This window comes from Elgaria multicarinata, chromosome 5, assembly GCF_023053635.1.
Source record: "Elgaria multicarinata webbii isolate HBS135686 ecotype San Diego chromosome 5, rElgMul1.1.pri, whole genome shotgun sequence".
Taxonomy (NCBI): Eukaryota; Metazoa; Chordata; class Lepidosauria; order Squamata; family Anguidae; genus Elgaria; species Elgaria multicarinata.
Window position 1 is genome coordinate 109,855,239 of NC_086175.1, and position 12,467 is coordinate 109,867,705.

Below are 12,467 nucleotides of genomic sequence, written 5' to 3' on the forward strand. Positions count from 1 at the left end.
TGCTCTAACAGTCAGGGAGATTTTCCTGATGTCCAGCCAGAATCTGGCTTCCTGTAACTTGATGCCGGTATGCCGATGTAGGGGGGGAAATGCACCAATAAGCGTGGATGCTAAAAAGTGAGATCAACTCTGGTGCTTGATAAATGTGTTAAAAACTATTTTATTCTTTAAATCCAAAAATGCTCTGCTCCATGAGCAGAGCATTTTTGGATTTAAAGAATAAAATAGTTTTTAACATGTTTATCAAGCACCAGAGTTGATCTCTTTTTTTAGCATTCCTGTAAACTTGAGCCCGTTATTCCGAGTCCTGGGCAGGATCTACACTACTGCTTTAAAGCGCTTTAAAGTGCTTAATAACAGTTTTGACAACTGTTGGGGCCCAGGACACACTGCATATACAGTTTTCAAAACGTTTTCAAAGTGCTTTAAAGCGCTTTAAAAGCAGTAGTGTAGATCCCCCCCTTGCACTCTGGGATGATCGAGAAGAGATCCTGGCCCTCCTCTGTGTGACAACCTTTCAAGTATTTAGCCTCGTGGATGAAACATCAATAGAGTTTAGACCAGAGGCCCAATCCACCTGCCTGTAGCCTCATTCCAGCCTTCCAGAGTTCCCCTGATAGCAACACCACGTTTACCTTTGCTCCTGACCACTGATGGTTAGCTGGTTTCCCAGCTTTCATGCAGTTTTCCTCTCATTCTAAAAGGTTGAAATGCCTCTCCCAAGGCTTAGTTGCTGGCAGTAAGAGCTTGAAGCTTAACTATTTTGGCCCCACCCCCTTTGCCTTTGGCCTCACCCCTTTTGCCACCACTGCAAAGTGGCCCCCTGAGAGCTTCTCCTAAATGGAATTTGGCCCATGGGCTGAAAGAGACTTGACACACACACACCAGGTGTAGATGCTGACATAAATTTCCCTGCATTCCCCAGATGCCTGACTGCAGGAACCACCTGCCCCTCTCTTTTTTAGGATGCTGTCTTTCACTGGGTCAGACTGTTAGTATATTTAGCCTAGCACTGCCTACTCTGACTGGCAGCAGCCATTCAGTGTTTCGGGTAGAAAGGTCTTTTCCAGCCCCTGGCCGGGGATTGGACCAGAGCCCTTCTGCATGCAAAGCAGGTGCTCTATCACATAGCAAGGGTCCGTCCAGTGGATGCTGGTGGCTCCGTTTTTGGTGGGGCTCTGAATCCATTCCGGGTTTCAGTCAGAACTAGCTGGAACTCCAAAGGAACTATTCAAAATGCTGAGCCCTATCCCCCAAATAGTTTCAGTACCTTGGATAGCACTTTTAGAGTTTGGGCTCTTTCTTACTGAAACCTAGACTGCATTCATTCACCAGTGAGGGAGGAAGCAGCAGCCAGGCACCTCTCCACCGCGCCTGGGTCCAGCTCCAGCTCAGAGCCCCCTCCCTCCTGCTGTCAACTGTATCTGCAGAGGCCACCAGTGAGGGAGGAAGCAGCAGCCAGGCACCTCTCCACCGTGCCTGGGTCCAGCTCCAGCTGAGAGCCCCCTCCCTCCTGCTGTCAACTGTAACTGCTGAACTTTCCAACTAAGATTGTAGTGCCTGAATTTGCTTTCCTTTCCCCCCTCCTCCTCCTCCCTCCCAATCCCCTTTCCTTTTGTGTCATGTCTTTTAGATTGTAAGCCTGTGGGCAGGGACTGTCAAGAAATACTTTTGTAAACCGCCATGAGAGCCTTTTTTGGCTGAATGGCGGCATAAAAATCCTTAAATAAATAAATAAATAAAATAAATTCAAAGCCGCACGGAAGTGGGAGCCACCAGCCTCCACTACATGAAACCTAAGCTTGGCATGTACACTAAAGGGGTGTTTTCTTCTACTCCCAGGTTTCCGAGGGCATGTGATGGGCTTTATAATGCATCAATTGCTTTGGTTATGGCCTGTACTGATGTTTTAGTTGTACAGTTATGTTTTGGTATTTTAATAAACATTGTTAAAATATACAAAATGTATAACAGCAAAAACAGGGAGCTTCAATTATCAGGTGGTATTAAAATGTAATAAATAAATAAATAAATAAATGTCTTGTAAGTTGTCTTGGCTTTATAAAAAAAGAAAAAAGAGAGAGAGAGAGAGAAAGTCATCTAATAAATCCAGTTATTAGCAGCAGCAGCAGCAGCAACACCAACAACAGCCTAGCAGGAAAGGAGTCTGCCATTTCATTAACACCGTGGAGGAAGGCTAGTGGAAACATTATGGCTTCTACATGGAGGCTGGTTTAAATGGCTCAGCGGGATGTCCATCTGCACTGGGGAAAACTATTTGCATCTCCTCAGACCATTTCTCTTTCAGGGGCCTTTTAAGATGGGGTGGGGTGGGGGGAAAATCACCCTATCTGCACAGTGAGTGATTACATACAAATCGCTTGCCACATGAAGCACTTTAGAAAGGATGCCATGTGCTGGCTCATGCCATATGCACCTCAGCCATAAGTGATAGGTAATTAGGTTGTAGCACTCCAAACATTTTGCATATCACATAACACAGCCATATAATATGCATTTAAATCTGTTGTAAGGTGAAAAGGAGCAGAGAGGTGTTTTTTCCCCAAACACACACACACACACACACACACACACACACACTCCCCTTCTTATCTACAATGCTACTCATATAATATAAATTCAATCTATTCCAGACTTAAAGATTATATAATTATATCATGAAACTATATCATGATAAAAGGCATCTAATGTAATGGAACTTCCTCTCTTGCTTCATTCAAGTATGTTCTATCCACTAGTCCTTTTCAGTAACCTCACTCCAATTATCCCATGAATGCTACACATAATGCTTAGAAATCACACACACACACACACACAAACACAAACACACACATCTTCTTTTTGTGATGTCTTGCCTGATAAAGAGATCTCGAGATCTCAAAAGGTTGCACATTTCCTTGTGATCTTTTGGTTAGCCAAATAAAAGTATTACAACGATACAGATTTCTGAATTAGATTCATCCTCTTCAGCATCAGAAATTTTAAATATATAATTTTAAATTCAAGTGCTCATAAAAACTGCAGGTGGCAAGCACCGCCATTTGAAAAAGGCATTCTACTTTTTCTCACACTGAGGCGGGGGATGCCTCTTATAAGATGTTTTCTGCTATAACACATGGATATATCCCCCCCCCCAAAAAATTAACACTTAATTTTAACTTAAATTTAAATTTTACTGTTTTAACTCTGTATTTTAATTTCATATCAATTTTGCTGCGTGGTTTTTATTCTGGTTGTGCTTTTTTATATTGTATTTTGTATTTGTGCTTTTAACCTGTTGGTTGTCTTACTATGGTTTTAATTTTTGTGAACCGCCCAGAGAGCTTCGGCTATTGGGCAGTATAAAAATGTAATAAATAAATAAAATAAATAAACACACGGTCCTCCACATGTTGTTGGATTGCAATTCCCATCAGCTCTAGCTAGTGAAGGATGATGGGAGTTGTAATTCAACAACATTTGGAGAACCACTTGATTGAAAAACAAGGAAAGGATGTTTCTTCCTTCACGAAAAAAATGTTTTCCCCATATGCAAATATATGCCAATTTAATTGAAAAATTAATCCATCAGCTAAAACTTGTATGATTAATCATTAAAGTTAACTTAATTGGGTTACAGTCCTGTAAAAAATCTTTTTAGATAGTGTCACAGTGTGGTGCAGTGGTTATAGCGCTGGAGGACTGGGTTCAAATTCCCACTTGGCCATGAAGTTCACTGAGTGACCTTGAGCCGGTCACGCTCCCCCAGCCTAGCCTACCTCACTGGGTTGTTGTGCGGATGATAAAATGGAGGGGGGGTCAAACCATTTGCTCTGCCTAAAGCTACTTGGAGAAAAGACAGGGTGTGAATATAATAAGATATAATAAAAATACAGCTAACATATTGTATCTGTTTTCCCCTGTATCTAGTGTCCTGCAGATGTGTTGAGCTACAAATCCCTCCATCCTCAGCCAGCATGGCCACTGCCTGGGGATGGTGGGAGTTGTACTCCAACACATCTCCCCAACTTAGGGGAAAGTTGCACTATATAAATAAAGTTGCATTATATTTTCCTGCGTGAGTCTCTGCAGAGCCCCACAAACCAATACTCTGAAGGCAATTAAAAGTATGCCACAGATGGCAACATTTGGAATGGTTGACATCTCAAGGCTGGTTCACATTAGTACCCACTGATGACTTTCATATAGCATCAGACCAAACTCTACTCACATGAAGTTCATCAGCGCATTAAGCTGCCAGTCATCAAGGATGCTGTCAGAATCAAGGAACAGCGGACGTTGCCTATGCCAGTCACACCCTAGTTCACTATTGTCTACACTAGGCGTAAGCAACCTGGTGCCCACCAGATGTTTTGGACTACAATTCCCATCAACCCCAGCCAGCATAGCCAATGGTCAGGGACAGTGTCGGCCCAAAACATTTTGCTGTCAGAGGCAAGGGACGACATGGCACCTGTTTCCCAATCCACATACCGAGGCGAGTTGGACTGGCCACTGAATTTCAAAACTGGTGATATGAGACAGATAGTTTCCTCCATTACAACTGAGGCGGCAACAGGCTAGTTTAGGGAGGCTGGGGCAGGTTGTGTGGCATACTCAGATGGGGCCTCCAGCAGAAGAGACCAGTGAGGGAGTTCAGGGGACAGCTGGGAGGAATTGTTGCCCCTTCCCCAGCATCCCCATTGTTGCCCCTTCCCCAGCATCTGCCAACTGAGACAGTCACCTCACTCTGCCTCATGGTAGGGCCGGCCCTGGTCAAGGATTACAGGGATTGTAGTCCAAAATATCTGGTTGCCTTCCCCTGGCTACACACCAGGTAGGGATGGGAAAGATGCTGGAAGACGACAGTGACAGGTCGAACCAAGAAATTCCTGCATGCAAAGAAGCTATGCACAAATAAATCAAGTCCTGTAATACAAATACAACTGTGAATCTAGTTTTTGGATGTTACTCATGTGTCAAAATAAAATGGACAGTGGAGTTCATGCACCTGAACAAAATTTTTAAAATATTTCCTTTAGGGGGGATCCTACCTTATAGTGGAGCTGAAAGAATTGGAATAAAGTCCTCTTTCAGCCCCCAGCAAATTATTATCTCTCAGCCTCAATTCCCATTGTACAAAATGCTAATAATGACAATCTACTGGGTAGAGTTATTTTGAGGATTACATTAGTGGCATAGAGCCTTTTAAAGGTGGGGTAGTCCAAAAGAGAGTTGCAGCACAACTCATATGCATATCTACTCAGAAGTTTAGCCTATTGAGTTCAATGGAACTTACTCTCAGGTAAGTATTTAGAGGACTGTGGCTTTAAACTTGGTTCTAACTCAGCTTAAATCTTCTGTGTCCCAATGGTTGTTTCCTACATTATACTTTTGAATGTGTGCATACAGATAATTCACACACACATGCACACACACACACACACACACACACACAATGTGAGTATACAGAATATCAAAAGTTCAGCACAACTATTTTTTCTGAACTGGACAGGTGACACTTGAAGCTGCTCCTCCAATCTGTGTTCTAACAATGGGGGGAAAAATACTTGAAGGATATTATCAGCTCTTAATTAATTAAGTTTATTGCATTTATATCCCACCTTTTTTTTCTTCATGCAAGGATTCCAAAGTGGCTTATATACATAGTCCTGCTCTACAGTTTATCCACATAACAACCCTGTGAGGCAAATTAGCCTGAGAGGAATTGACTTGCCCAAAGTCACCCAGTGAGCTTCATGGCTGAGTGGGGATTAGAACCTGGATCTCCCAAGTCCCAGTCCAATACTCTAACCACTACACCATGCTGGCTCTCATTTTCAGGCATTCAGATAATAATAATAATAATAATAATAATAACAACAACAACAACAACAACAACAACAACAACAACAGCAGTGGTAATGATAAACATTTTACATACATTATCCCAGTAATCCTTACAACAACCCTTTAAGGTGCAGCAGGACACATTATTACCCCTAGATGGCAAATGGGGATAGGTGCTGAAGCTGATAGTGGCTCGCCTCAGGCCACTTAGATAGCTGGTATGAGCGGTGAACTTCGAGCTGGTACTCTGTACCAGGGTTGGGCAGACTGCAGGTGCAAAATAGTGACTTGGACAGGGGTGGGGGTGGGGAAACATACTCTTAGAATTAAGGAACAAGAGTGCCTCTGAGCATATGCTCAGCCCAGCCATTTATTTTCCACACCAGAAGAGAGCTCACAGTTTTTTTTCTCACAAAAATTGAGTCCTGTTTCCTGCCCAAACTTTTTTCCGACTCAGCAGCCTAATTTGGAAAGATGGGGGGCGGGGAGCCTTTGTTGTCGTTGCTATTGCTAAACCATTTGGGAGTCAGAAATCCAGAGTGATCTACTGCAGATCCGGTATAGATCCCAGTCTTCCTTCTGCAGACCCCTGCTCTACAAGACACACATTATTTCCCCCGTACAAGAGATGATCTCAGTGTAGCCAAGAAAAGAAAAAAAGGAAGTCACTTATTGCGCAGCTTTCACGGTGTGGTTTCGGTCACATCACCAATGCCTCTCCCCACCCCATGCCCCAAGACTCTGAGCAAAAACAGACGTTACTTTCAATACGTGTCTAGCAGCTATGTCTTTCTTTCTCACGTTTTATGCTAGAGTAGGTGCAGGGCCTCCGATCCAGATCAGGACCCTGGGGCGGTGTTGTTGTTGTTGTTTTTAAAAAAGTATCAGTCCCTGCATCCACAATACACTAAAAAGAAGGCAGAGCCGCGGCTAGACACCCGTTGAAAGTGGTTTCTGTTTGGGCCCCGCGGTCACAATAGGGTGCGCTAAAAGACCACGAGCCAGCGTCACACCGGCCCTCGGTAAACAAGCAGGAACAGTCGAAGAGGAACAGTCCGTACCTACACACACAATGCCACCGGTATACGTTTCACGTGAAGTGTCTACGCCACCCTCTACAGTAGTTTATCAGCATCTCCTCCTCTCCAGGACAGATCCTTGTGCCCAGCCCAAGAAGAAACTACAGCGGCACTTGGAGGACAAGAGCCCACTCCCCACTCTTCTTCCCCTGCTAGAAAGATACTCAGAGAAGCTGGCAACCGACAGACAGGGCAGTGGCGTAGCAGTATCTGCGGGTGCTACGGTCTCTTTTGCCTCCCCCCTCCCCCCAAGAAGGGTGGGTGGAAGTGGGGGTAACATGCAGGCCTCGAAGCAAACAGACACAGCTTTCCTATCCCATCTGAACAGCTGTCGGGGGGAGGGGAGGGGAGGGAGAGCGGGGTGGGGGGGGTGAGTGATTATTGCAAGAGACAATCTGCCAGCAAAAGCCAGGCGTGTGAGGTTGTTTTGGTCCTGTTGTTATGTCTATTCGGCTAATTTAGTCTTTGGCTGCCAGGAGTGTATATGTTGGAGAGGGAGGGAGGGAAGGAAGGAGAGAAAGGGGTGGGGTGGGGTGGGGTGGGAGAGAGAGAGAGTATCTTGCCCAGGTCCCATCCTGAGAGGCAGCAGTCATAGCTTAGGAGTCTTTAAACCACCTCCTCGTGTTAGGAGCAGGTGACTGGAGGGGGGGGGCGGGGCGGACACGGCCAGCGGGCTTCAAAACTTGCGCAGGAGAAAATAATGTGATCAGGCTGGGGAAGCGGGGGAGGGGTACGCCTGGGAGATGGGGGCGCTCAGATGGCGGGCCAGCGGCTCCGAGGGAACCTGATCCAGCCCTCCTCCTCACCTCTTCCCCATCCCACCCACCCTCGCCCCAAGTGGACAGAGAGGGGTCATCGAAGTAGCCCCGCGGCTCCTGAGCATCACCTTCCCTGCGAGAGGAGGAGGAGGAGGAGGAGGAGGATGCAGCAAGCATCCCTTGGCCAGATTAGTGGTACCCAAGTGGGAAAGGATGCTGAAGAAGGGACCTACCTGGTTGCGCGACGGAGCCGCTTCCGAGTCCTCCTTCGGCAGGACAAAGAGTCCCCCCCTACACACACACACACCTCTCCCCGCCCCCCTGCGTTTCCTCCACAGACCTCGCACTCCGAACCGTGGCTCTCTCTCGCAGCTTTACATCCCGCCCTGACTGATGACAGCACCGGAGAGAAGGGGAGCCGCGCGCAAAGGGATGGAGAGCTATATACGCGGCACGGGGAGCGGCCACCCAGCGGCGCCCGCTCCCTCGAAGCGCCTCGGCTCAGCCTATTATACTGTCCCCACTGCGGAGGGCAAACAGCGAGCCGGCGCGCCCTCTACCGGCAAAAAAGGGAAATCGCCGCGGTAGAAGCCTCTTCCGCGCCCCCTCGAACTTGCGGGGAGGATGCTGTCAACGGACCTGAAGTCACCGGAGGAAGGCTCGTGCGTTTGTTGCTGCTCGTTCAAGGGAGCCAATGGGCTTGGACTCGGGCGACCTCGGGAGAAAAAGAAGGGCCTCCCAGTGTGCCCCCAGGGGCAGGCAGATGGGATCCAAAATATGGTTGTAGTGAGGCTCTCTCTGCATTGGATACTATTGTGTGTTAGTTGCTATAGTAGCAAGAAAAGCGTTGGAGTTTTTCAGAGTAATTTTTTTAGGCTGGGAAAAGGGATGTGCATGCCTTCGAAACAGGCCATACCTCGAAATACTTGTTGTGGACTTATTTGTTTATTTATTGCATTTCTATAGTGGTTCACAGAAATTAAACCCAACAAATCCAGCGTAAAATACAATATCAAATATAATGGTTTAAAACTGTAGTCTAAAAGTGCAACCGGAGTAAAAGCTAGCAGCTGTGCAGAGATTTAAAAGGCAATAGCAGATTTAAAACAGCAGAGCTACACCCGGGAATGCTGAAAATGCTTGGGAAATTTTATTTATTTATTTTTAAAGCCTTCACCTGGTGCCGGAAAGAGCACAATGTAGGCATATTCTATAACTGGAGGGCACAGTAGAAAAGACCCTTTTCCTGGTAGCCACTTGCCTCACTTCTTTTGGCAGAGGCTGCCAGAGAAAGCCCCTGAAGATGACCTTAGGCTCCAGGCAGGTACCTGAACCATTGCCCATTCCAAGTGATGTCTTTAAGATTTGGGGCCTTGATCTTTGAACCATTTATCGTCTGAACCATGGGGGATCCAGTCTAAAAACATTTTGGAAACCCTTCAGGCCTAATCCAGCTGACCTAATGATTGTGCTCATTTCTGATGTTTCAAAGTTGGGGCAAGAGGCCGGGGGTGCAGAGGCACATTTTGAAGAGCAGGCACTCATCATAACAGTCCCCATAGCCATGCCCTGAAGGAGAGTCAAAAACACAGCCATTCTCATCTCCACCAGGTGCAGGGCTTTTGGAAAGCAAATGGGTCTGAATTGCCCATTCAAGACCAGGCAACTCCCAAAATACTTTCTGTTACAACTGGGATAGCTCACATTTATTTATTTATTTATTTATTTTATTGCATTTTTATACCACCCAACAGCTGAAGCTCCCTGGGCAGTTCACAAAAACTAAAACCATTCAAAGTATAAAACACAGTATAAAAACACGATATAAAATACACATTAAAAATGGATTAAAAACATACCATACATGATTAAAACATCTTTAAAACATTCTGAAAACATCTTGAAAACATTCTAAAATTTCACTGAATAGGCCTGCCGGAATAGATCAGTCTTTATTGCTTTTTTAAATTCTAAAAGTCTGTCAAGTTGATGAATCTCCTCCGGCAGTTATATATTGGTGCTGGGAAAATCCATTTTTCCAGCAGCTGCCGGGAAGATTGCAGCTAAATTCAGAGGGAAGAGGGAAATCTGGGGGTGGGGGGCAGATGAGGTCAGCATCCCTGCTAATAAAATAAGTGCTGGCACTGTGTCCCTCAGAGCCTGGTACCACTACACCACTGGAAGTGGGTAATAACAGAAAGAGATAATAGAAAGAAAGCAACCACAAAAGAACTAGATTCAATTATACCTATATAACAATCATGATCAGAGGAGTTGCCTCAGCCCCCTGATCATTTTGGTTGCCCTTTTCTGGGGGCTGTCTATAAGCAGCCAAAGCCCCGCGGTAGCTGTGAATCTGCACCGCGTCAGTTATATGATGCAGCCACAGATTCACAGCCATTGGGGGTAGGGGGTTCCTGCAAAGCTGCACTTTGAAAAAGTCGGGGACTTACCCTGACTTTTTCGGTGAGAGCGAGGTCAATATGGCTCTTATGCTGTCTGACCTCACTCCAGGACTGATCCGGGGGGGGGGGGGGCAGTCCTGGTGGAAGGCGACTGGCGATTGGTCTCCAGAAACCAGGAAGAGGACGGGGGGGGGGGCAGCTACGGTACCTGGATGACCACCAGAAACCCCACAATCCCTCCTAGGCATCAGGAATAGCCACTGCCGCTGCAGGTAAGGGAAATGGCAAGATTTGGGGGGAAGGCATCGCCAACTCAGCACCATTATTTATTTATTTGTTGGATTTCTCCAGCGCCTTTCTGATTTAAAAAAAAGGCTCAAAACAACTTAGAACAAGATTAAAACATAGACAATTTAAAACAGCTAAAAACAACTTCCATTAAAATACCACTATCTTAGTAGCCTTTTTGACTGCATATAGTATTGCAAATGTAGTTGCACCATAGATTTATACAAATGCATTATGATATTGGCAGTTCTCCTAATGATCCTATGCAATGTATCAGGATGTTACAGTGGCTAGAGAAAGAAACGTTATTGATCTTGTGGGTGACATCTAGCATTTGGAGAATTAAAATAACTGAGACGAATGCCCTTGGGATCAAAACATGTGACATTTCTGTTAAATTTGTGTATAGGTGGAAATTATTTGTGCAATTATCAATGGCCGATATTTGCCAGTTTAATGATTTGCATATCTGGAGTTGAGAAAGCAATGGTTATACATACAAGACTCTTCATAAATGTATCTAGCACACACATTATTGAGCGGCGGGTGGTGGTGGTGCAAGATGTATGTTAAGTGCTGAATAATCAAATAGCCTAAAGCAACTTCCCCAACCTGGTGCCCTCCAACTCCCATCAGCCCCAACCAGCATGGAATTTTGGGAGTTGTAGTCCAAAACACCTGGAGGGCATCAGGTTGAGGAAAGTTGGCCCCGAGTCTCTCAAAATATGTCCTTCAAATGGATATATAAATTGGGGGCAGTAAATTTGTTTCTTATTATTATTTGCAAAATGGATTAACATTGCACAGCTTGATTTGTGGTCCTTGAGAAAAAATGCCTTTAATTAGAATCATCATGAGTGGAGAGTTTATATATAGGTTCATAGCAGTCCTGCAAATTACAAACAGAAAACATTTTGGCTATACATTCTGGGCTGATTCCAGGTTCGGGGGTGCTCTTGAGCAAGCTGCCCCCAGTGAGCCTCCCTTCTTGAGTGTCCCCTCTTCCTCTCCACTGTGGCTCCCAGAGAGAGAGAGAGAGAGAGAGAGAGAGAGAGAGCGCAACCTTTGCGGGCCCGCCATTTGAAAAACTCTCCTGGGCCCCAGCATAAAATGGGCATGCTGTAGATGAATGCATCAGCTTGCAGCCACCTGCCATCTTTATTTCCTAAGCTCGTCTCTGGCAGGATCTACATGACTGTTTTAAAATGTTTTATAACCGTATTGACCACTGTTGGGGCCCAGGACACACTCCATACAAGCTGTATTCAAAGTGTTATATCCTGGTTGGTGTAGATCTGGCCCTTGATTCTGAGCCCCAAGTGTGGCCCAGAGACATTCACAGGAAAAGAAGAGGGCACAGCTAGTGACCTTCACTTTGGTTTGAAGAGATCCCAGCTGACAGTAAGAATGAATTTTGTTATTTCTAAGAAAAAGAAGACATTGTTGGGGGGGGGGACCAAGAAAGTTGCTCAAGGATGCACAGCTGCCCATGGGATGCACTTTGCCGACCTCTGGTGTAAAATGTGCAAAGCTTGCTCCTCTTTCTCCTCTCTCCTCACTCTTCTTTCTCCTCTTTCCTTTTCTCCTCTTTCCTTTTCTCCTCTTTCCTTTTTTCCCTCTCACTGTTCACTCACTTGGTGAGGGCAAATGCTTCAATAAATTTAAAATGCTGTCATAATCCATTAGAATTAGAAGTTCTATAACACAATCTGCTATAAACATACCATATCCACCAGGACAGTCCACTAAACCAAAAATACTATAATTCTGTGCCACTTTTTTTCAACAAAGAAATTAAAGCAGCTCAGAAAGTAAGAAGTAAAACGATTTAAGAATAACAAAGCAATTCAGCAGCATTCAAAGAACTGTTGAAAAAAGCTGGATTCCTTGACTTGTATAAATAAAGGAAATTTGGGATATTTGCATAATTTATTCTGCATTTTAAATTTATGATTCATACTGGTTTTCAAGGAGCTATGCAGGGCATTGAAGCTCTGTCCCCATTCACTGGAGATCTTATTAATTTACTCCTGTGGCTTCTAAAATTCCAGTGGCTTTGCCAGCACACTTTCAAGTATATTTGTAGC

At 45.1% G+C, this 12,467-nt stretch overlaps 1 protein-coding gene across 1 annotated transcript in view; it reads right to left on the reverse strand.

The window, feature by feature from the left end:
- The window catches only part of MTUS2 (microtubule associated scaffold protein 2), a 371,748-nt gene extending 363,770 nt beyond the window's left edge, over positions 1-7,978 (reverse strand). The window contains exon 1 of the mRNA XM_063126999.1: positions 7,921-7,978. The gene's annotated coding sequence lies outside the window, so the exon portion shown is untranslated. The remainder of the gene's footprint in view (positions 1-7,920) is intronic.
- Between the last annotated feature and the right edge of the window lie 4,489 nt (positions 7,979-12,467).